A 25,457-nucleotide genomic window follows, 5' to 3' on the forward strand; every position below is an offset into this window, starting at 1 on the left:
GCCACACAGGTTCTATTCAAGTGATTTGTCTATTTCTCTATTCAGGTTATCTTTGTTTTATGTTAAAACCTTTTTAATGATCTAAAATCTGTTGGTATAGATTATCTGTCATCCAGGACATGACAACCCTTAGTGAGGACAGCTGGACCTTTGTTGTTCTTCCTTGAAAATATTTCACCACTCATCCAAAAGGGTTCCTTAATTGTGAAGATAGGTTGGAAGCTTCAGGTTTAGTAGCTATAGTCGGAACCATTGTGCTAATTGAGCTGTTGGGTTCTCAAGAACAACTGACCCTTCCCTACATTTGTATGAAATCTTGGATTGTTGTCCTTCAGGTCTCGGGGCTGTTGCTGGGCAATACAGACTTTCTGCTCCATCCAAAGATTTTCAATAGGGTTCAGGTCTGGAGACTGGAGACCACTCCAGGACCTTCAGATGCTTCTTCTGGAGCCACTCCTTAGTTGCCCTGGCTGTGTGAATGGGGTCGTTGTCATGCTGGAAGACCCAGCCACGACCCATCTTCAGTGTCCTTGCTGAGGGATGGAGGTTGATGGCTAAGATCTCCCGATCTCTCATCAGACCACATGACCTTCTCCCATTCCTCCTCTGGATCATCCAGATGGTCATTGGCAAACTTCAGACGGGCCTGGACATGCGCTGGCTTGAGCAGGGGGACGTAGTGTTCGCTGCAGGATTTTAATCCATGGTGGCGTACTGTGTTACTAATGGTCTTCTTTAAGAGTGTCCCAGCTCTCTTCAGGTCATTGACTAGGTCCTGCCGTGTAGTTCTGGGCTGATGTCTCACCTTCCTCATTATCACTGATGCTCCACGAGGTGAGATCTTGCATGGAGCCCCAGACCGAGGAAGATTGACCTTCATCTTGAACTTCTTCCATTTTTTTTTAGAATTGCTCCAACAATTGTTACCTTCCCACCAAGCTGCTTGGCTATTTTCCTGTAGCCGATCCCAGCCTTGTGTCCCTGATGTTCTTACACAGCTCTCTGGTCTTGGCCATTGTGGAGAGGTTGGAGTTTATTTATTTGAATGTGTGGACAGGTGTCTTTTATACAGATAACGAGTTCAAACAGGTGCAGTTTATCCAGGTAATGAGTGGAGAACAGGAGGGCTTCTTAAAGAAGAACTAACTGATTCTTATTGGTTGTTAGGTGATCAAATACTGATGTCATGCAATAAAATGTAAAGTCATTACTCAAAAATCACACAATGTGATTTTCTGGATTTTTGTCTTAGATGCCGTCACTCACAGTTGAAGAGCATCTATGATACAAATTAAAGACTTCTACATGCTCTAGAAGTGGGAAAACCCACAAATCTGCAATGAGTCAAATACTTGTTCTCCCCACTATATAATATGTAGATTTTAATGCAATCAGTAAGCAGAGAAAAATCTAAATACATCTGTTATAAAAATATTGATGAATATTTACTGAAAAAAGCTGATGTTTTTAAGCAGGTTTCTCTGGTAGATGACAGCCTCAAACTTTTCTGGATGAAAATCTGCCAGTCTGGAGTGCATTTTGACTGTAGCCAAAAGTCTCATGGTTGACAGCGGACACCTTGAAAGGGTTCTTGAAACACTAGCGAACTAAGATAAAAGCTGCTTCCAAAAGGTGTTAGGTCCAGTATTTAAATGCATGGGCCTTAAACTTTCACACGCTGAGCTGGAATCTCAGGCAATTCACACACTCCTCCATCACACACACACACACTTGACCTACAGGTCCTTCTCAAAATATTAGCATATTGTGATAAAGTTCATTATTTTCCATGTCATGTTCCATATTTTTAATGTCATGATGAAAATTTAACATTCATATATTTTAGATTCATTGCACACTAACTGAAATATTTCAGGTCTTTTATTGTCTTAATACGGATGATTTTGGCATACAGCTCATGAAAACCCAAAATTCCTATCTCACAAAATTAGCATATTATTAAAAGGGTCTCTAAACGAGCTATGAACCTAATCATCTGAATCAACGAGTTAACTCTAAACACCTGCAAAAGATTCCTGAGGCCTTTAAAACTCCCAGCCTGGTTCATCACTCAAAACCCCAATCATGGGTAAGACTGCCGACCTGACTGCTGTCCAGAAGGCCACTATTGACACCCTCAAGCAAGAGGGTAAGACACAGAAAGAACATTTCTGAACGAATAGGCTGTTCCCAGAGTGCTGTATCAAGGCACCTCAGTGGGAAGTCTGTAGGAAGGAAAAAGTGTGGCAGAAAACGCTGCACAACGAGAAGAGGTGACCGGACCCTGAGGAAGATTGTGGAGAAGGGCCGATTCCAGACCTTGGGGGACCTGCAGGAAGCAGTGGACTGAGTCTGGAGTAGAAACATCCAGAGCCACCGTGCACAGGCGTGTGCAGGAAATGGGCTACAGGTGCCTGCATTCCCCAGGTCAAGCCACTTTTGAACCAGAAACAGCGGCAGAAGCGCCTGACCTGGGCTACAGAGAAGCAGCACTGGACTGTTGCTCAGTGGTCCAAAGTACTTTTTTCGGATGAAAGCAAATTCTGCATGTCATTCAGGAAATCAAGGTGCCAGAGTCTGGAGGAAGACTGGGGAGAAGGAAATGCCAAAATGCCAGAAGTCCAGTGTCAAGTACCCACAGTCAGTGATGGTCTGGGGTGCCGTGTCAGCTGCTGGTGTTGGTCCACTGTGTTTTATCAAGGGCAGGGTCAATGCAGCTAGCTATCAGGAGATTTTGGAGCACTTCATGCTTCCATCTGCTGAAAAGCTTTATGGAGATGAAGATTTCATTTTTCAGCACGACCTGGCACCTGCTCACAGTGCCAAAACCACTGGTAAATGGTTTACTGACCATGGTATCACTGTGCTCAATTGGCCTGCCAACTCTCCTGACCTGAACCCCATAGAGAATCTGTGGGATATTGTGAAGAGAACGTTGAGAGACTCAAGACCCAACACTCTGGATGAGCTAAAGGCTGCTATCGAAGCATCCTGGGCCTCCATAAGACCTCAGCAGTGCCACCGGCTGATTGCCTCCATGCCACGCCGCATTGAAGCAGTCATTTCTGCCAAAGGATTCCCGACCAAGTATTGAATGCATAACTGTACATGATTATTTGAAGGTTGACGTTTTTTGTATTAAAAACACTTTTCTTTTATTGGTTGGATGAAATATGCTAATTTTGTGAGATAGGAATTTTGGGTTTTCATGAGCTGTATGCCACAATCATCCGTATTAAGACAATAAAAGACCTGAAATATTTCAGTTAGTGTGCAATGAATCTAAAATATATGAATGTTAAATTTTCATCATTACATTATGGAAAATAATGAACTTTATCACAATATGCTAATATTTTGAGAAGGACCTGTATATGCTTCTGTCCTCAACGCAGCTATCCCAGGTTCAAGTCCCGACCCCAGCCACCTGTGCTGCATGTCTTCACCCTCTCTGCCCATCACTTCCTGTCTGCATACTTTTAAATAACAAAAAAGTAAATAAATAAAGGCTCCTAGTGCCACAAAAAAATCTTAACAAAAATAGGTACACCTGTTTAAAATCAAGAGTTTTATTTATCATGACATAACTGAAAGTATTCAAATTTCTCTCCTAAAACTCTGCATGTAGACTGTAGGTGTAAGTACAGCAGAAATACCTGCAAAATATCCATAACGGCATGAAAAGGACCTTTGACGCAAATTTGCCAACGTAAATCGTGTCTCCCTCTCCCCTTTCAAGCAAGCATATTGTTTTTGAGCTGCAACTGCAGCTAAAAGTGGTTTGACAAACTATGTGCTCAGTGGGCTGAATACAGAAGCACATAACACTTTTTCATTTTCTTTGTTTTACTTGGAAAATTATGTATTTTCTTCCTTCAACTTCACAATTATGAACTACTTTGTAATGGTCTATCACATAAAATCACAATAACAATAGACTGACATTTGTGGCGGTAACATGAGAAAATGCGAAACAATTTAAGGGGTATACATACTTTCGCAAGGTCCTGTATACAGATTTGTTTTACTAAACTTTGGTAGGAGTTATTTTCTGTTGTCTTGATTTATTTTATCAAATGTTGAAACAACCAATCCATTTGGATGTCACTATAAATCCAGTTACAGTCTTCTTTGGTGGTATAATTTAAATATGTGCAAAACTATGTTTTCATTCCCTCGCAGCTTTAAAGATTTGATCTATGCCTTTTTCCATAATTCTTGAATCAGGATCCTTAGCTGAACCTCACCATGGCTGAACCGCAGGGTTTTAGATCATAGTGTACATGTTATCTCAGCTTTCATTATGGTGACATAATGAGAATAAAAAATCTTGAATATATTGTAATTTCCCCTACCAGATAAGTTTGAAGTGTTTAGTTTTAAGACAGGGGAGTATCTCTCACATGTACTGATTGATATCTTACACAAAACCACAGAGTACACAGGATACAATTTAATATGACTTTAATTTAGAAAAAGTAATACTTATAAGATTGTCATTTTACAAACAAAATTAATAATAGCATAGCAACCTAATTCATATTCTTCTTTTATGTGAAATTTAAACAAATAAAATATTTATTTTTACTTCTGTAATACAACAACTTATTAGCCTATGTCGGCCTCTAGTGGGGATCACAACTAACTGCAGGTCTAAACTTATACACTGCTGAAAAAAGAAAGGGAACACTTAAACAACACAATATAACTCCAAGTAAATCAAACTTCTGTGAAATCAAACTGTCCACTTAGGAAGCAACACTGATTGACAATCAATTTCACATCTTGTTGTCCAAATGGAAAAGACAACAGGGGGAAATCTTTGGTGATTAGCAAGACACACTCAATAAAGGAGTGGTTCTGCAGGTGGGGACCACAGACCACTTCTCAGTACCGATGCTTTCTGGCTGATGTTTTGGTCACTTTTGAATGTTGGTGGTGCTTTCACACTCGTGGTAGCATGAGACGGACTCTACAACCCACACAAGTGGCTCAGGTAGTGCAGCTCATCCAGGATGGCACATCAATACGAGCTGTGGCAAGAAGGTTTGCTGTGTCTGTCAGCGTAGTGTCCAGAGCCTGGAGGTGCTACCAGGAGACAGGCCAGTACACCAGGAGACGTGGAGGAGGCCGTAGGAGGGCAACAACCCAGCAGCAGGACCGCTACCTCCACCTTTGTACAAGGAGGAACAGGAGGAGCCCTGCCAGAGTCCTGCAAAATGACCACCAGCAGGCCACAAATGTGCATGTGTCTGCACAAACGGTTAGAAACCGACTCCATGAGGATGGTATGAGGGCCCGACGTCCACAAATGGGGGTTGTGCTCACAGCCCAACACCGTGCAGGACGCTTGGCATTTGCCAGAGAACACCAGGATTGGTAAATTCACCACTGGCACCCTGTGCTCTTCACAGATGAAAGCAGGTTCACACTGAGCACATGTGACAGACGTGACAGAGTCTGGAGACACCGTGGAGAGAGATCTGCTGCCTGCAACATCCTTCAGCATGACCGGTTTGGCAGTGGGTCAGTAATGGTGTGGGGTGGCATTTCTTTGGAGGGCTGCATGGTCCTCCATGTGCTCACCAGAGGTAGCCTGACTGCCATTAGGTACCGAGATGAGATCCTCAGACCCCTTGTGAGACCATATGCTGGTGCGGTTGGCCCTGGGTTCCTCCTAATGCAGGACAATGCTAGACCTCATGTGGCTGGAGTGTGTCAGCAGTTCCTGCAAGATGAAGACGTTGAAGCTATGGACTGGCCCGCCCGTTCCCCAGACCTGAATCCGATTGAGCACATCTGGAACATCATGTCTCGCTCCATCCATCAACGTCACATTGCACCACAGACTGTCCAGGAGTTGGATGCTTTAGTCCAGGTCTGGGAGGAGATCCCTCAGGAGACCATCCGCCGTCTCATCAGGAGCATCTCCAGGCGTTGTAGGGAGGTCATACAGGAACGTGGAGGTCACACACAATACTGAGCCTCATTTTGACTTGTTTTAAGGACATTACATCAAAGTTGGATCAGCCTCTAGTGTGTTTTTCTACTTTAATTTAGTGTGTGACTCCAAATCCAGGCCTCCATTGGTTAATAAATTTGATTTCCATTGATGATTTTTGTGTGATTTTGTTGTCAGCACATTCAACTTTGTACAGAACAAAGTATTCAATGAGAATATTTCATTCATTCAGATCTAGGATGTGTTATTTGAGTGTTCCCTTTATTTTTTTGAGCAGTGGAGTTGTGCTTTAAAAGTGCAATAAACTTCTATTTTATTCTTATAATGGAGATACAGAGCGGTGTCATTGCTGCAGGCAGGTCTGCAGCAGATGGACCATTTACTAACAATTTGTGTTCTTCCCACAAAAATAAAGGGTTTGAAAACAAGATGATCCAGCAATGATGTATAACTTAAAACAACTCGTTCTTTCTGTATCATTTATAGAAATAAGATATTTAAGAAAACGGAACATAACAGCCAACATTTTCTCTTGAACTCGAACACTTAATTTATCATTGAACATATATGAGAGGTACACCGTTCCTGGAGGTAATGCAATACCAAGTCGATGCGTGGAGTGGACGGAGCAAGCCCCTATTCCATCTCCCTGATCCAAAAATCAATTTAATATATGGTCCCCGGGTAGGGGACGTATCAGATATTAAACTGATAAGAACAGATACTACACTTGATCTTAGCCAAAAGGCCGAGAAGCGATACCACAAATACCTCGGAGGAGACCAGGTCATTCTGACAGACCTCAGTCTGACTCACGGTTCTACATTAAACATTTTGCGACACACACAAAAACGGGGGAAAAGGTTTAATTTAACCTTTGTTGACCATGTGACGCGTATGTTGTTCTACTGCAGTGAAAGTATTTACCATTAGAGAGAATTCGTGTTTCTTCCTGGACACGTGATACGTTTTTAGACCAATAGGAAGCCGAGAAGCAAAAACTACTAACACCTATTTTCTTTTTAGAAACATGTATTTGCTTGGCAGAAGAGTTAGCGGTGTTTTTTTTTTTTAGTTAATAAACTTAAAAGTAGAAAAGTGTAAAACCGTTGGAACAAATAGACTGACCCGTGAGCGCCTTCTAACAGAAAAGCTAGACAGATGTACTGATATCCATCTATTGTAGTTTGAAATTTTCCCACGAAATCCATGCCAACCAATTCAAAAGGGTGAGTTACCTTAATCAGAATCAGCTTTATTTGCCAGGTATGTGTACACATCCAAGAAATTTGAATTTGGATTGTACAATGCTCATAATGTGCATACTTATTCAATAACACAATAACAAAGAAAAAAGTCAGGCTACAAAATATATAGGCAGCAGTTTCCGTTAACTTAGTTTTCCCACTGAGGCTTTGTACTGATTTTAATGTCCTCTCAATATATTATAAGTTATGATGTCTGTCTGTTTATATAAAAGAATATCAAGCTTACCTTTATTGGTGTGTACTCCACCTCTTGCTTAATTGTCACTTTGCTAGCCCGGCATGCCACACACTGACTCACCTGAGAGGAAAAATGACATCACATTTCAGAAGATTTGAAATCAATTCAAACCAATCTAGTAGATAACGTCATTTCTATTTACGTATTACATGCAGTTGTTAACTTTATTCACTTTCATTTTGAAAAGGTCTTACAATGTAGTAAAATTCAACGAGAAAAGATGGGGTGAAATGTCAAAGAAAAAATGCATTGAAAAAACAGGTACATTTTAAGAACGTGATAAGTAAATTGAACAGTTTTGGAAATTTTAAGGGTTTCTAAGATGATACAAAGGACCAAGTGCACGTTGATGTGGATAATTAAAATCGACAGGAAAGAAAAATACAAATTTTACGGCAGATTAATCCTTCTCTTTAAAAATTTGTAGTATGAATACTTTTTGGCAGAGAAAAACCAAGACTTTTGCCCATTTGAAAAATTGTGAAATACCCCCAAATTGTACTTTTGGGGATCTTTTTCAGTGTGGGAGTGTCTGTGCTCAGCAAGACGTCTTAAATATGATCCCCTCAATGAAATGAAGCAATTTTAGACAGAAATAGTGTCTCATAAGTAAGAAAATAATACATGATCAATTTTTGGCAGGTGAAATAGTTCTATTTGGTCCATTTGGGGACCTTTTTCAGTGTGGGAATGATTGTTTGTTGCAGGATCAGTAAAGTATATTCCCTTTGAATGAAATAAAGTTATTTTAGGCAGAAATTGCATTTTATGAGTCAGGAAACAAGCCTTAATCACTTTTTGGCAGGTGAAATAACTAGACACGACTTTGCTGTAACAATGACCATACAGATATAACTGTTTTATTTGTCTTTCTTTTGTTGACTTCAAGAGCTAAACCACCAAGAAAGAACTCTCAAAACCAGACTGTTATGATTCTGGCCCGTCTGCCTGCTCTGTCTTCATGTAATCGGCTAATCTGCTTCACCTGTCTGCTGTTGCACTGGAGTGCAATCAATCATGCCATGCACCTGTTTTTCTGCAGTTATATTCAGCCCTCAGACAGGAAGACAGTGCCAGATTTTTGAAAACCTACCAGTTAGTAGATGTCCAGCATTCCTTCCTGCCTGACCACGTTTTTGACCACTTTTTGCATCTTGGATTTCCCTGCCTTGCCTGACCCTCATTGGATGTCTCTCGCCTCTGGATTACGACCTTGTTTCTGCCTCTCGACCAAAGCCTCCTGCCTCACCCCTGGATTTGTCTGCCTGAGTCTGCCTCCCTGGTTTCACCCAGTTACTGCCTCCCCTTGACTACCGAGCCTTGGATCTTTTCCCCTGTCAGCAATCCGAGTTCTGGCTGCGGCGTGTTCTGCACCGATCCTCCTGGTCTGGAGACTGCCAGGACCGCAACCCGCAAAGGAGCCTATTCTGATTCCTCCGTCCTACACGGACTCTGTTAAGGTGGGTGGCTTCTTTGGAATCATATATATTTACCTAAGCTTTTTCAAGCCACTAACCTGCCTCTCCGTTCCCAGTGATCCCGGGTTCCCGGCTGGTGGAGTCCTGAGTATTTGTGCGCTGCTCCTGAATAAATCATTTAACTCTTATTCTGTTTCTGGCTGAAATTCTGGGTCCTCCATCCTGAACCTTACAGAGACACTCAGCTGACAGGCTGGGCGCGCTCCTGCAGCAAGCGGGGACGCGCCCGATCTTACCCGATCAGTTTTTGGCAGACCATCACTTTACGGCACAACACCGGCATGGTTGGCCGACATGGTGGAGGCACCACAAGCTAAAAAAGCACTAAAAACCTTAAAAGGGTTAAAAATACTATACGCCAATAAAAATAAGAAACAAGAAAAGATACCTAAGACGCAACAATTAAAATGGTCTAAAAATATCACAAGACACAATAAATATACTATAAACAGTAAGCAATTTAAAAAGGCGTGAAGAAAGTTTCAACTACTTCAAGTTGATCTTTTCTGCACAAAAGAGAAAAACACTTCTGTCAGATGAAAGCGACTAAACCACAACAGGTAAGATTCTCACCACCCAGAGGTGTCGATCGCTGTCTTAGCCAAAAGACCGAGAAGCAAAGATTATTGTTTTATTATTAATATATAATTTATCATTGAACATATATGAGAGGTGCACCGTTCCTGGAGGTAATGCAATACCAGGTCGATGCGTGGAGTGGACGGAGCAAGCCCCTATTCCATCTCCCTGTTCCAAAAATCAATTTAATATATGGTCCCCGGGTAGGGGACGTATCAGATATTAAACTGATAAGACCAGATTTTCTTTCGAAAAAATTTATTGACACATACATTCAGAGCACAGTTCTTCAGGTAATACAATACATTACAATAATACAATAATAAAACAATAGGATTAGTCCTCTGATCTTAAGAGATGTTTAAAACGTCATATATATTGTTTTTTTAAAGTGACAGTGCAATTTTTAAAATATGTGTAGGAGCGGGGTGACTCCTTAAAAAGTCATAGAAAACCATCTCATTCTCCCAAACAGTCATGGTGCTCAGAGGGGATCCCCACCCTGATGCTCCTTCCCACCTGCCTCACCCGGAGAGCCAGGCCGGCGCTGCTTTAACCTTTGTTTGTGTGGCTCCGGCTCCTTCGTCCGAATGGGCACAGAGGCGATGCTTCTTTGTGGCTGTGTCCTAGGCCTGCCGCCTGCAGCTGTGGTCGACTTCCTTGTTGCTGCTGCCATCTGGATCACAGCCACGGGGGGAATCTGCTTGTGCTTCCTTACCAGCAAGTTTCTGGAGGTCCATATGGCGTCTTTAATGGCGGCAAGGGTGAGCCACATCTCGGCAAAGTCCTTTTTCTCTGTGTGTATGCCACGGCTCACCCCGTAAAGCACTAGTTGTGCTGTGAGGACCTCCCTTGCCGGTAAGTACGGGAATTGTAAGGAGCCGGCCTTTGCCCACTGGTCTACGGCAGCGCTGCACTCCCAGAGCAGGTGCCTCACCGATTCAGGCGCGCCACAACCTGGTCGGGGGCACACAGATGTTACTGACATGCCCCGAGAGTGCATGACGGTCCTGACTGGGAGGATCTCGTGAGCCACCATCCATGACAAGTCTCGAAGTCTGTTTGGGAGCCTGGGATGGTTCACATTGAGCCAAACTGTCTTGGGCTCCCCAAAAGAGAGGCCGCGCACTGGAGTCACTTGTTCCCGCTCCTGCACAACAGAAATGAGAGAGCGGTGGTTAATTAAAATGTTCTGCTCTTCTTTTTCCAAGTTAAAATGCAATAAAAACTTCTTTATAAGAGAGTAAGCTGGGGGCATGTTAAAAGCCACAGGTATTCTAAGATCAGGGCTTAAAAGTTTCAACTGTCTCAAAAAAGATCCCATCCAAAATCTCGTCATCGCTTTGGTTTTTGGATTGCTGGAGGGATCCATAGCCTGCTTCAGGTGGGTGCTTGTGTATAAGCTTCCTAAAAACAGGTACAGGTCAGGGACCCCTTTTCCTCCCTTCTCCTTTGGCTTCTTCATTATGTCTCTTCTCAGTCTTTCCCATTTGGAGCCCCACAAGAAATAAAAAATGGCACGTTCCAATTCTAAAATCACTCTCCTGGGTGGTAAAAAAACAGAACTGGTCAATAAAAGCAAAGGTAAAATCACTGCTTTAATGATTAAAACCTTGCCTTCAAAAGTCAATTTCCTAAGTCCCCAGAATCCCAGTCGTTGCTTTACTTTACCTATCATGTCCACCCAGTTTGTGTCTCCTCCACCCACATTGTTAAATTTGATGCCCAGTATTCGTTGGTCAGTCTGTGTCACATCTAGTGGAAGTCCTGTCGTTTCGGTTGTCGCCCACGGTCCATAAAATTGTGCTCTCGTTTTATTTTTATTTAGTTTTGAGCCAGAGGCTTGTCCAAACCAGTCGGTCACGTCAAGAGCTCTGTTTACAGATAAAAGGTCAGTACATAAAATGTTGATGTCATCCATGTATAAAATGCATTTTGTTGTTTGTCCTCCTCCTCCTGGTATTCCTACCCCCCTGATTTGTGGGTCTCTTCTCAAGATCTGTGCCAACGGTTCTATACAAATCACGTACAGGAGGGCAGATAACGGACAACCCTGACGGACACCGCAGTTAATTTTTACTGCTTTTGTCAGATGCCCGTTTACCATGAATTTGCTGGAAATGTCCCGATACAGCAGTCCCACCCAGACTAAAAACCTTTCAGGAAAACCCATTTTATGCAGTACCTGGAAAAGGTACTGGTGCGAGACCCGATCAAAGGCTTTCTCAAAATCTAAATTTAGGACTACTAGCCGAATGTTTCTGTCACTCGCAAAACAGATGGTGTCTCGAATCAGTACGAGGCTGTCGGTGATCTTCCTGCCTTCAATGGCACAGGCTTGATCCGGGTGGATGATTTCTTTTAAAACGAAACGCATACGTATGGCTAAAAGTTTGCTAAAAAGTTTGCAGTCACAGTTTAAAAGGGTAATGGGTCTCCAGTTTCTCAAGTCAGTCTTGTCTTTATCTTTATAGATAAGAGTCACTATCCCTTCTCTAAAACTGTCTGGGAGTCTGTCCAGTTGGCTAAAATCTGTAAAAACAACAAGTAAGTCAGGTGCTAAAATGTCCCAAAAAGTCAAGTAAAACTCTAGAGGGAGTCCATCTGATCCTGGGGACTTCCCTCTCTTAAAACTTTTAAGACATTTATCGAGCTCTAAACTGGTAAAATCCTGACCTAAAAGCATGCCATCTTTGACAGTTTTTTCGATAAAACTTAAGGTTTCTGTGATGTTCTCCATGGATACAGCTTTTTCTTTATATAATTTGCAATAAAAATCTTCTACTGTTTTGGTTATTTCTTTTGTACTTTTAGCTAGACATCCATGTTCCTGTCTTAGCTCTGAGATAAAGCATGGTTTACTTAAAATTTTCTTAAAAAAGTATCTCGTACATTTTTCTCCTTCTTCTATTTCCCTCTCTCTACTTCTTAAGATAACTCCTGTGCTTTTTATGTCAGTCAAGGCTGACATTTCTCTTTTAATTTCTTTAATTTCGTTATTAAAATTAATTCCCTGTTGATTTAAAATGTAGTACCGTTGCAAACGTTTCTGCAGCCCCATCATGCGTCTGTTTTCTTTTTCTTTTTTCCTTTTCCCGGCCAGTCGAAAGAAAGTCTGGGTCCTTCCCTTGACCATCTCCCACCACAGTGCACGTGTTTCGTATAAGTCCTGGAGGGTCTGCCACTCCCGATACTGCTCCCTATATTGGTCGGCCAAAGCCTGGTCGTCCAAAAGGGAGCAGTTGAGCTTCCACAGACCTCTCCCTGTCGTCACACCCAAAGAAAGTGAAAGAGTGCAGGACAGCATTAAGTGATCGGAAAAGAACACCGGTGTCAATCTAGCATCCGTTGGTGAACAGTCCCGAGTAAAAACATAGTCTATGCGAGAGGCTTTGGAACCATCATCACTGACCCAGGTGAAGCCCTCCTCTCTAGGATGCATTGCTTTAAAACAATCGACTAGTTTAAAATCCCTAACTATTCCCTGCAGTAAAAGCGATGTCTTATCCACCTTAAAATCTTGTTTTGCTCTTTTCCTATCTTTTCTGCTTAAAATGCAATTAAAATCTCCCCCGACGATAAGTGGTTTCTTTCCAAGCATGTGGGGCCGCAGCTCCTCTAAAAGGTCATACCTGTCATGTTTGTCATAAAAACCATAAATATTTAAGAGGTTAAAATCCTGTCCCATAAAAGTCAAATTTGCTAAAAGTGCTCGTCCTTCTCTCACCACAGTGCTTCCCTTCACCAGAACCTGAGGATTTTTTATTAAAATGGCCACTCCATCATTTTTATTGTCGTTTGATCCACTCCAGATCGACGTCTGTGGCCACATGTTCTGCCACTGGGTATAGTTAGTTAAAAAAGGTATTGCACATTCTTGAATTAAAAGCACATCTGACTTTACAGAACTTAAAAAGGATAAAACACTTTGGGCTCTAACTCTTGACTTCACACTTCTAACATTGATTGTTGAGAAGGTGAGGGCCATGAGTATGGTTAAAGTGACTAGGTTTGACATTTTAGAAGTTTAAACGGTTAAATATAAATAAATACACTTAAAATCCAAAAGGGGTGTGGTGTCTAGTTTAGGTAATTTCTTGTGAATGGAGCTCCTCCTTCACTTCACAGGGTGGGCAAGGAAGGGATTGAGCTCCATTCCCCTTCCGGACTCTAGGTGTTGGCCTCTGTTGCAAGGTTTTATTTAACATAGTGTCCTTTGGGGTTGATTGAAGAGCTATGTTCAAAAAAGAGACCTCATTTGGTGAGTCAGAGGGGAAGACTCTGGGCTCCTCCTCAGATGAGTTATCTGAGGGGTTCCCAAGCCTACCCCTCTTTTCCAAGGCAACGATGATCTCAGGAGACAACTCTGATGCTGGCCTCTTTGCCAGCTGGGCATCGGGGAGGGGGGCATCCTCACTACTCTCATCTGATTCCATTTCCTCATCCTGAGACATAGCTCCGCCTTCTGCCTGCATGTCCTCATCTTCATTGGATGTTTCAGTGTGTGGGGACATTTCAGGCCCCTCCCCTGTTCCCGCCTCCACCTGTTCCTCTCCTCCAATCACAGGTTTTGGCGGGAAATTTAAATTTTCTGGCCCAGCTGCTTCAATTAGCTCTTCAACTGTTTGTAATTTGGCTTACCTTTTCAGTTTGTTCATTTACTTTTCTATTTTTAAGCTTGTTTGCAAAGGACTTTGGGCAGTCTCGAAAAAGGTGGTCCTCCTCTCCACACAGGTTGCATTTTCTTCCATTTGTACATTCATCGAAAGTGTGTCCAACTTCTCTACATTTCCCACAAAACAATTTGTCACAAGCTTCAACCAGGTGGCCGTGCTCTCCACATCTCCGGCAGAGCTTAGGCTGTCCCTGGTAATGAATATTCGGCCCCCTTGAACTTTTCAACCTCTTGCCACATTTCAGGCTTCAAACATAAAAATATAAAATTCTAATTTTTTGTGAAGAATCAACAACAAGTGGGACACAATCATGAAGTGGAATGAAATTTATTGGATGTATCAAACTTGTTTAACAAATAAAAACCTGAAAAGTGGGGCGTGCAATATTATTCAGCCCCTTTACTTTCAGTGCAGCAAACTCACTCCAGAAGTTCAGTGAGGATCTCTGAATGATCCAATGTTGTCCCAAAGGACTGATGATGATAAATAGAATCCACCTGTGTGTAATCAAGTCTCCGTATAAATGCACCTGCTCTGTGATAGTCTCAGGGTTCTGTTCAAAGCACAGAGAGCATCATGGAGACCAAGGAACACACCATGCAAGTCCGAGATACTGTTGTGGAGAAGTTTAAAGCTGGATTTGGATACAAAAAGATTTCCCAAGCTTTAAACATCCCAAGGAGCACTGTGCAAGCAATCATATTGAAATGGAAGGAGTATCAGACCACTGCAAATCTACCAAGACCCGGCCGTCCCTCTAAACTTTCATCTCGAACAAGGAGAAGACTGATCAGAGATGCAGCCAAGAGGCCCATGATCACTCTGGATGAACTGCAGAGATCTACAGCTGAGGTGGGAGAGTCTGTCCATAGGACAACAATCAGTCGTACACTGCACAAATCTGGCCTTTATGGAAGAGTGGCAAGAAGAAAGCCATTTCTCAAAGATATCCATAAAAAGTCTCGTTTAAAGTTTGCCACAAGCCACCTGGGAGACACACCAAACATGTGGAAGAAGGTGCTCTGGTCAGATGAAACCAAAATCCAACTGTTTGGCCACAATGCAAAATGATATGTTTGGCGTAAAAGCAACACAGCTCATCATCCTGAACACACCATCCCCACTGTCAAACATGGTGGTGGCAGCATCATGGTTTGGGCCTACTTTTCATCAGCAGGGACAGGGAAGATGGTCAAAATTGATGGGAAGATGGATGGGGCCAAATACAGGACCATTCTGGAAGAAAACCTGTTGGAGTCTGCAAGAGACCTGAGACTGGGACGGAGATTTATCTTCCAACAAGACAATGATCCACAACATAAAGCCAAATCTACAATGGAATGGTTCACAAATAAACGTATCCAGGTGTTGGAATGGCCTAGTCAAAGTCCAGACCTGAATCCAATCGAGAATTTGTGGAAAGAGCTGAAGACTGCTGTTCACGAACGCTCTCCATCCAACCTCACTGAGCTCAAGCTGTTTTTCAAGGAAGAATGAGAAGAATTTCAGTCTCTCGATGTGAAAACTGATAGAAACAAACCCCAAGAGACTTGCAGCTGTAACTGCAGCAAAGGGTGGCGCTACAAAGTATTAACGCAAGGGGGCCGAATAATATTGCACGCCCCACTTTTCAGTTTTTTATTTGTTAAAAACGTTTGACACATACAATAAATGTCATTCCACTTCATGATTGTGTCCCACTTGTTGTTGATTCTTCACATAAAATTTGAATTTTATATTTTTATGTTTGAAGCCTGAAATGTGACAAGAGGTTGAAAAGTGCAAGGGGGCTGAATACTTTCACAAGGCACTGTAATATTCACAATTTCACAAAAAAAGGCAACAACAACAACAACAGATGAATGTTGACGTTACCATTTCTCATGGTCCTTTTTATCAAGCTACATATCCTTCTTAATTAGATCATATAATGTGGAAAATAGTTGATGAAGTAATCTTTAAAAAGAAAGAAAAGAGTGTCAGGATGTGACATTTTGGACTTTGTGTTTTGTTTTGTTTACTGTTAACTAGAGGTTTCTTGTTTATGGTTTTGTATTCATGTTTTCTGTTTTTCCTACAGTTCTGGTTTTCTTCTGCCTCCCAGTGTGTTCTCCTTTCACCCTTTGTTCCCTTGGCGTTGCTTTCCTGTTCTTAGAATGGTTTCATTATTATTATTATTATTGTTATTAGTTCTCCAGTCCCCTTTAGCCTTGTTCCTCTAGTTTATCTTTGTTCTCTAGTTCCTCCTTTATAGGTTGGCTTTGGTTATTGTTTACTTGTATTCTAGTCCTCGTTTCCTCGGCTTCATCCTCAGTTTGGTTCAGTCAGTGTTTGTTTAGCTTTGTTTACTTTTTAGTCAGGGTTCTCTTTTGGTTCCTATTCTGTTAAGTGTTTAGGCCTTAGGTTGGTTTGTTCCCTCAAATTTCTCAGTTTCCTTTAGTTCATGTTTATTCTTCTTCTTCTTCTTCTGTGTTATTTTTTGGCAGTTGGCAAATAACTTGAAGATGTGCATTACCGCCACCGACTGGTATGGAGTGTGGTTCTTCATGGTTTTAAATCTTATTTACTATTACAACAATCAAATTCTATTTATTAATTTAGTGCTTTTGAAAAATCTAATTATAATTTGAATATGTTTGCTACCTAAACTTCTTTGCAAAGTATCTCTCAATATAACATTTTCTTTAATACCTACAAATTCTCTCCTTAAAATTGTTCTTTCTTGTTCATATTTCTGACACTTCAATATTACATGTTCTATTGTTTCCTCCTCTCCACAATAATCACATTTTCCTGTATTATGTTTCTTTATCTTGAACAATGTAGAATTAAGTCCTGTATGTCCTAGTCTTAATCTTGTAATTAATCTTTCCTCTTTTCTACTCCTTCTTCCTGTTCTTACTTCTCCTACTATCTTGTTGATTCTGTAAAACCATCTTCCTTTCTTTTCTTCATCCCACCTTTTTTGCCACACTTTCCTGATTCTCTGTTTAATTATATTTCTTGCCTCTGACCTACTAATATTTATTATAAAGCTAATGTTGTTTTGTGTCATGTTTATTCTTGATTCTTATGTTTTATTTATAGTTTTGTTTTAGGTCTGCTCATTGTCTTGTTAATTAGTTGTATTAAGTTCACCTGTTCCCTCTGCCTTCCTGCCTCCTTGCCTCACCTGTCCTTAGTTCCTTTGATTACCTGCCTTTGTTCTCTCTCTGCATATTAGTTGGTTTGTTTCATTATGTTTTGGTGGGTTCCTTGTGTTACAACTCCTCTACCCTCGTCCATGCCAAGTGTTTCCATGTTCCTGCGGAGTCGGTTTTGTTAGCGTTTGGATCTCGACCCTGGTCAGTACCTGTGTGTTTTTGTTATGTCTGTGAACTTGAGCTTTCTCAAAATCTAAATTTAGGACTACTAGCCGAATGTTTCTGTCTCTCGCAAAACAGATGGTGTCTCGAATCAGTACGAGGCTGTCGGTGATCTTCCTGCCTTCAATGGCACAGGCTTGATCCGGGTGGAGGATTTCTTTTAAAACCAAACGCATACGTATGGCTAAAAGTTTGCTAAAAAGTTTGCAGTCGTAGTTTAAAAGGGTAATGGGTCTCCAGTTTCTTAAGTCAGTCTTGTCTTTATCTTTATAGATAAGAGTCACTATCCCTTCTCTAAAACTGTCTGGGAGTCTGTCCAGTTGGCTAAAATCTGTAAAAACAACAAGTAAGTCAGGTGCTAAAATGTCCCAAAAAGTCAAGTAAAACTCTAGAGGGAGTCCATCTGATCCTGGGGACTTCCCTCTCTTAAAACTTTTAAGACATTTATCGAGCTCTAAACTGGTAAAATCCTGACCTAAAAGCATGCCATCTTTGACAGTTTTTTCGATAAAACTTAAGGTTTCTGTGATGTTCTCCATGGATACAGCTTTTTCTTTATATAATTTGCAATAAAAATCTTCTACTGTTTCAGTTATTTCTTTTGTACAGGTCCTTCTCAAAATATTAGCATATTGTGATAAAGTTAATTATTTTCCATAATGTCATGATGAAAATTTAACATTCATATATTTTAGATTCATTGCACACTAACTGAAATATTTCAGGTCTTTTATTGTCTTAATACGGATGATTTTGGCATACAGCTCATGAAAACCCAAAATTCCTATCTCACAAAATTAGCATATTTCATCCGACCAATAAAAGAAAAGTGTTTTTAATACAAAAAACGTCAACCTTCAAATAATCATGTACAGTTATGCACTCAATACTTGGTCGGGAATCCTTTTGCAGAAATGACTGCTTCAATGCGGCGTGGCATGGAGGCAATCAGTCTGTGGCACTGCTGAGGTCTTATGGAGGCCCAGGATGCTTCGATAGCGGCCTTTAGCTCATCCAGAGTGTTGGGTCTTGAGTCTCTCAACGTTCTCTTCACAATATCCCACAGATTCTCTATGGGGTTCAGGTCAGGAGAGTTGGCAGGCCAATTGAGCACAGTGATACCATGGTCAGTAAACCATTTACCATCAAAGACGCCATATGGACCTCCAGAAACTTGCTGGTAAGGAAGCACAAGCAGATTCCCCCCGTGGCTGTGATCCAGATGGCAGCAGCAACAAGGAAGTCGACCACAGCTGCAGGCGGCAGGCCTAGGACACAGCCACAAAGAAGCATCGCCTCTGTGCCCATTCGGACGAAGGAGCCGGAGCCACACAAACAAAGGTTAAAGCAGCGCCGGCCTGGCTCTCCGGGTGAGGCAGGTGGGAAGGAGCATCAGGGTGGGGATCCCCTCTGAGCACCATGACTGTTCGGGAGAATGAGATGGTTTTCTATGACTTTTTAAGGAGTCACCCCGCTCCTACACATATTTTAAAAATTGCATTGTCGCTTTAAAAAAACAATATATATGATGTTTTAAACATCTCTTAAGATCAGAGGACTAATCCTATTGTTTTATTATAGTATTATTGGAACAAAAATTTAGAAAATGTTTGTAACTTAAGTCATTTGTAAAACTAAGATATTGTGGCAGCACTCACTCGGGTTTTCAAAATAAAAGTCTAAATAGCAGATGTTGGGGAACTTTTTTTCTAAGAGTTGAAAATATGCATCATTGTAGGACAAATGGCATTTCAACTGTATGTAGCTCTTCACTGAACACACCAAGCAAAGTGAGAGGAAAATTTATTTTTAAATTTAATTTCACTGAGTTTGTTAAACATGTGTTAAAGGGCAAACATCTTTATTAGTCCACATCGTTTTGAAATAGCCTATGTAGGTTTTTCTTGTTATAGACCTAGTCTTCCACAGGGCTTTGTTGTAGCTGCAAAAATTGTGCTTGTAAAATAACAGATGTAAAAGCCAAATCGCAGCCAAATAGAAAATTTTATTCCAGCATATAATATATATATATATATATATATATATATATATTATATGCATCATTTGTGATGTTAAAGTAGAGTCTAACTATGTACATATTTTTAAAAAGGACCATCTTTCCCCAAAATCTTTGATGGCATTACCTTTCCATTACGAGACGAAAAATCAGTTTTGTTCTAATTAAGCTGGTGTGTGTTTCCATAAATATGACAGAAACCTAAAATCAAAATGCAACGTTTTGATTTAAATGGTAAAAACTGTTTGTTTATTATCTTCTGATGTTTCACACATCTTTTGTGTTGTATTTGCGATTAAATTTAATTCAACGTTATTAAGTGCGCGCATGTTCCACCGCGAAGCACTAACTACCTGTTTAAAACGTGGACACATGTTAACAGAAAGACAAAAATTTTGGTAAGTTCATATTTAACCTCCTGTGTTGACATTTCCCTCATTTATATTAACTAAATAACTTACTAATAACATAATATAATGGATAGATGCAATTTATTTCCTGTTTCACTAAACAGGTATTTCGGTTTAGCCACGTTAGCATACTGCAGTGATTTTGTGTAGGTTTTTTGCTTTTGTTTAGGTTAACCAAGTTGTCCCTGAACCTGATAATTTTCTCCCTGATTAAAGATAGATGTGGGTAATATTTTAAATATGTGTATTAATTTTAGCTTACTACAACAGACTTACTATGAGCTATGAACCTAATCATCTGAATCAACGAGTTAACTCTAAACACCTGCAAAAGATTCCTGAGGCCTTTAAAACTCCCAGCCTGGTTCATCACTCAAAACCCCAATCATGGGTAAGACTGCCGACCTGACTGCTGTCCAGAAGGCCACTATTGACACCCTCAAGCAAGAGGGTAAGACACAGAAAGACATTTCAGAACGAATAGGCTGTTCCCAGAGTGCTGTATCAAGGCACATCAGTGGGAAGTCTGTGGGAAGGAAAAAGTGTGGCAGAAAACGCTGCACAACGAGAAGAGGTGACAGGACCCTGAGGAAGATTGTGGAGAAGGGCCGATTCCAGACCTTGGGGGACCTGCGGAAGCAGTGGACTGAGTCTGGAGTAGAAACATCCAGAGCCACCGTGCACAGGCGTGTGCAGGAAATGGGCTACAGGTGCCGCATTCCCCAGACCCGGGCTACAGATAAGCAGCACTGGACTGTTGTTCAGTGGTCCAAAGTACTTTTTTCGGATGAAAGCAAATTCTGCATGTTATTCGGAAATCAAGGTGCCAGAGTCTGGAGGAAGACTGGGGAGAAGGAAATGCCAAAATGCCAGAAGTCCAGTGTCAAGTACCCACAGTCAGTGATGGTCTGGGGTGCCGTGTCAGCTGCTGGTGTTGGTCCACTGTGTTTTATCAAGGGCAGGGTCAATGCAGCTAGCTATCAGGAGATTTTGGAGCACTTCATGCTTCCATCTGCTGAAAAGCTTTATGGAGATGAAGATTTCATTTTTCAGCACAACCTGGCATCTGCTCACAGTGCCAAAACCACTGGTAAATGGTTTACTGACCATGGTATCACGGTGCTCAATTGGCCTGCCAACTCTCCTGACCTGAACCCCATAGAGAATCTGTGGGATATTGTGAAGAGAACGTTGAGAGACTCAAGACCCAACACTCTGGATGAGCTAAAGGCTGCTATCGAAGCATCCTGGGCCTCCATAAGACCTCAGCAGTGCCACAGGCTGATTGCCTCCATGCCACGCCGCATTGAAGCAGTCATTTCTGCAAAAGGATTCCTGACCAAGTATTGAGTGCATAACTGTACATGATTATTTGAAGGTTGACGTTTTTTGTATTAAAAACACTTTTCTTTTATTGGTCGGATGAAATATGCTAATTTTGTGAGATAGGAATTTTGGGTTTTCATGAGCTGTATGCCAAAATCATCCGTATTAAGACAATAAAAGACCTGAAATATTTCAGTTAGTGTGCAATGAATCTAAAATATATGAATGTTAAATTTTCATCATGACATTATGGAAAATAATGAACTTTATCACAATATGCTAATATTTTGAGAAGGACCTGTACTTTTAGCTAGACATCCATGTTCCTGTCTTAGCTCTGAGATAAAGCATGGTTTACTTAAAATTTTCTTTAAAAAGTATCTCGTACATTTTTCACCTTCCTCTATTTCCCTCTCTCTACTTCTTAAGATAACTCCTATGCTTTTTATGTCAGTCAAGGCTGACATTTCTCTTTTAATTTCTTTAATTTCGTTATTAAAATTAATTCCCTGTTGATTTAAAATGTAGTACCGTTGCAGACGTTTCTGCAGCCCCATCATGCGTCTGTTTTCTTTTTCTTTTTTTCCTTTTCCCAGCCAGTCGAAAGAAAGTCTGGGTCCTTCCCTTCACCATCTCCCACCACAGTGCACGTGTTTCGTATAAGTCCTGGAGGGTCTGCCACTCCCGATACTGCTCCCTATATTGGTCGGCCAAAGCCTGGTCGTCCAAAAGGGAGCAGTTGAGCTTCCACAGACCTCTCCCTGTCGTCACACCCAAAGAAAGTGAAAGAGTGCAGGACAGCATTAAGTGATCGGAAAAGAACACCGGTGTCAATCTAGCATCCGTTGGTGAACAGTCCCGAGTAAAAACATAGTCTATGCGAGAGGCTTTGGAACCATCATCACTGACCCAGGTGAAGCCCTCCTCTCTGGGATGCATTGCTTTAAAACAATCGACAAGTTTAAAATCCCTAACTATTCCCTGCAGTAAAAGCGATGTCTTATCCACCTTAAAATCTTGTTTTGCTCTTTTCCTATCTTTTCTGCTTAAAATGCAATTAAAATCTCCCCCGACGATAAGTGGTTTCTTTCCAAGCATGTGGGGCCGCAGCTCCTCTAAAAGGTCATACCTGTCATGTTTGTCATTAAAACCATAAATATTTAAGAGGTTAAAATCCTGTCCCATAAAAGTCAAATTTGCTAAAAGTGCTCGTCCTTCTCTCACCACAGTGCTTCCCTTCACCAGAACCTGAGGATTTTTAATTAAAATGGCCACTCCATCATTTTTATTGTCGTTTGATCCACTCCAGATCGACGTCTGTGGCCACATGTTCTGCCACTGGGTATAGTTAGTTAAAAAAGGTATTGCACATTCTTGAATTAAAAGCACATCTAACTTTACAGAACTTAAAAAGGATAAAACACTTTGGGCTCTAACTCTTGACTTCACACTTCTAACATTGATTGTTGAGAAGGTGAGGGCCATGAGTATGGTTAAAGTGACTAGGTTTGACATTTTAGAAGTTTAAAACGGTTAAATATAAATAAATACACTTAAAATCCAAAAGGGGTGTGGTGTCTAGTTTAGGTAATTTCTTGTGAATGGAGCTCCTCCTTCACTTCACAGGGTGGGCAAGGAAGGGATTGAGCTCCATTCCCCTTCCGGACTCTAGGTGTTGGCCTCTGTTGCAAGGTTTTATTTAACATAGTGTCCTTTGGGGTTGATTGAAGAGCTATGTTCAAAAAAGAGACCTCATTTGGTGAGTCAGAGGGGAAGACTCTGGGCTCCTCCTCAGATGAGTTATCTGAGGGGTTCCCAAGCCTACCCCTCTTTTCCAAGGCAACGATGTTCTCAGGAGACAACTCTGATGCTGGCCTCTTTGCCAGCTGGGCATCAGGGAGGGGGGCATCCTCACTACTCTCATCTGATTCCATTTCCTCATCCTGAGACATAGCTCCGCCTTCTGCCTGCATGTCCTCATCTTCATTGGATGTTTCAGTGTGTGGGGACATTTCAGGCCCCTCCCCTGTTCCCGCCTCCACCTGTTCCTCTCCTCCAATCACAGGTTTTGGCGGGAAATTTAAATTTTCTGGCCCAGCTGCTTCAATTAGCTCTTCAACTGTTGTAATTTGGCTTACCTTTTCAGTTTGTTCACTTACTTTTCTATTTTTAAGCTTGTTTGCAAAGGACTTTGGGCAGTCTCGAAAAAGGTGGTCCTCCTCTCCACACAGGTTGCATTTTCTACCATTTGTACATTCATCGAAAGTGTGTCCAACTTCTCTACATTTCCCACAAAACAATTTGTCACAAGCTTCAACCAGGTGGCCGTGCTCTCCACATCTCCGGCAGAGCTTAGGCTGTCCCTGGTAATGAATATAGCCTCTGTTTTCCCCCAGGACTACCATTGAGGGGAGATGTTTCAGGCCCTGGAAACCTTGGGGGTCTTCCCATTGTTTAATTGGGACCCTCCAAGCACAGTTCCAGATGCCATCCATATCCCTCACCTTCATAGCCTGGCCTTTCACAGTGCAATATCTCCCCAGCCACATACAAATGTCTTCAGCATTAACTGTCTCATTGAACATCCTGACAATAACTGTTTTCAAGGTATTATCAGTCAGCTTCTCAACGTTGAATGCTGAAAATTGGGGTTTTTCATTTTCAAAACGTGTCCAAAACTCTTGTAACAGCGCACTTGTGCAGAAACTTACATCAAATCCTTTGTTGAAAGGCAGGGTCAGGATACAGTTCAGGTCATTTGCAATAAACTTCAATGTCTGCTGGATCAGCTTCCTGGAAAAGTCTAGTCTGGACATTACCATTGGCTTACCATCATTTTCTTTGAATAAAAAACGGACGCTGTGGTGCCTCCGCATGCCGGCATGATTGGCCGACATGGTGGAGGCACCACAAACTAAAAAACACTAAAAACCTTAAAAGGGTTGAAAGTACTATAAACCAATAAAAATGGTAAACAAAAAATGATACCTAAGACGCAATAATTAAAATGGTCTAAAAATATCACAAGACACAATAAATATACTATAAACAGTAAGCAAATTAAAAAAACGTGAAGAAAGTTTCAACTACTTCAAGTTGATCTTTTCTGCACAAAAGAGAAAAACACTTCTGTCAGATGAAAGCGACTAAACCACAACAGGTAAGACTCTCACCACCCAGAGGTGTCGATCGCTGTCTTAGTCAAAAGATAGAGAAGCGAAGATTATTATTTTATTATGAATATATAATTTATCATTGAACATATATGAGAGTTACACCGTTCCTGGAGGTAATGCAATACCAGGTCGATGCGTGGAGTGGACGGAGCAAGCCCCTATTCCATCTCCCTGTTCCAAAAATCAATTTAATATATGGTCCCCGGGTAGGGAACGTATCAGATATTAAACTGATAAGAACAGATACTACACTTGATCTTAGCCAAAAGGCCGAGAAGCGATACCACAAATACCTCGGAGGAGACCAGGTCATTCTGACAGACCTCAGTCTGACTCACGGTTCTACATTAAACATTTTGCGACACACACAAAAACGGGGGAAAAGGTTTAATTTAACCTTTGTTGACCATGTGACGCGTATGTTGTTCTACTGCAGTGAAAGTATTTACCATTAGAGAGAATTCGTGTTTCTTCCTGGACACGTGATACGTTTTTAGACCAATAGGAAGCCGAGAAGCAAAAACTACTAACACCTATTTTCTTTTTAGAAACATGTATTTGCTTGGCAGAAGAGTTAGCGGTGTTTTTTTTTTTAGTTAATAAACTTAAAAGTAGAAAAGTGTAAAACCGTTGGAACAAATAGACTGACCCGTGAGCGCCTTCTAACAGAAAAGCTAAGTTTGTCGCTCCCTGCTCTGCTCCGTATATATGAATATTTTAAACAGGCTGACCGACAATTTATTTACATTTAATGTTAACAGTCGTTAACAAAAAAAAAAGTACCCGTCAGATTAGTATTTAGTTGAAGGCAGTTATAAGAAACAGGATTTACTATTTTTTTTACAGAGAAGCTAATTGGAAGTTAGCTTAAAACGTTTCCTGAAACGAATTAGCTTACATTAGCAACCTTAACAGTAAGTCTGTTGTAGTAAGCTAAAATTAATACACATATTTAAAATATT

At 41.2% G+C, this 25,457-nt stretch overlaps 1 long non-coding RNA gene, 2 other non-coding genes and 1 pseudogene across 3 annotated transcripts; 1 reads left to right on the forward strand and 3 right to left on the reverse strand.

The window, feature by feature from the left end:
- Positions 1–6,531: 6,531 nt before the first annotated feature.
- On the reverse strand, positions 6,532–6,722 carry LOC124884793. Its single transcript, XR_007042514.1, has one exon. It is a non-coding gene; the product is annotated as a U2 spliceosomal RNA (small nuclear RNA).
- Positions 6,723–8,558: 1,836 nt separating this feature from the next.
- LOC124883458 lies at positions 8,559–9,074 on the forward strand. Its single transcript, XR_007042208.1, has 2 exons — positions 8,559–8,928; positions 9,003–9,074. It is a non-coding gene; the product is annotated as an uncharacterized LOC124883458 (long non-coding RNA).
- A 539-nt stretch (positions 9,075–9,613) lies between these two features.
- Positions 9,614–9,787, reverse strand: LOC124884799 (annotated as a pseudogene).
- A 14,799-nt stretch (positions 9,788–24,586) lies between these two features.
- LOC124884794 lies at positions 24,587–24,777 on the reverse strand. The gene has a single exon (XR_007042515.1). It is a non-coding gene; the product is annotated as a U2 spliceosomal RNA (small nuclear RNA).
- Between the last annotated feature and the right edge of the window lie 680 nt (positions 24,778–25,457).

Source organism: Girardinichthys multiradiatus, chromosome 18 (assembly GCF_021462225.1).
Source record: "Girardinichthys multiradiatus isolate DD_20200921_A chromosome 18, DD_fGirMul_XY1, whole genome shotgun sequence".
Lineage (NCBI taxonomy): Eukaryota > Metazoa > Chordata > Actinopteri > Cyprinodontiformes > Goodeidae > Girardinichthys > Girardinichthys multiradiatus.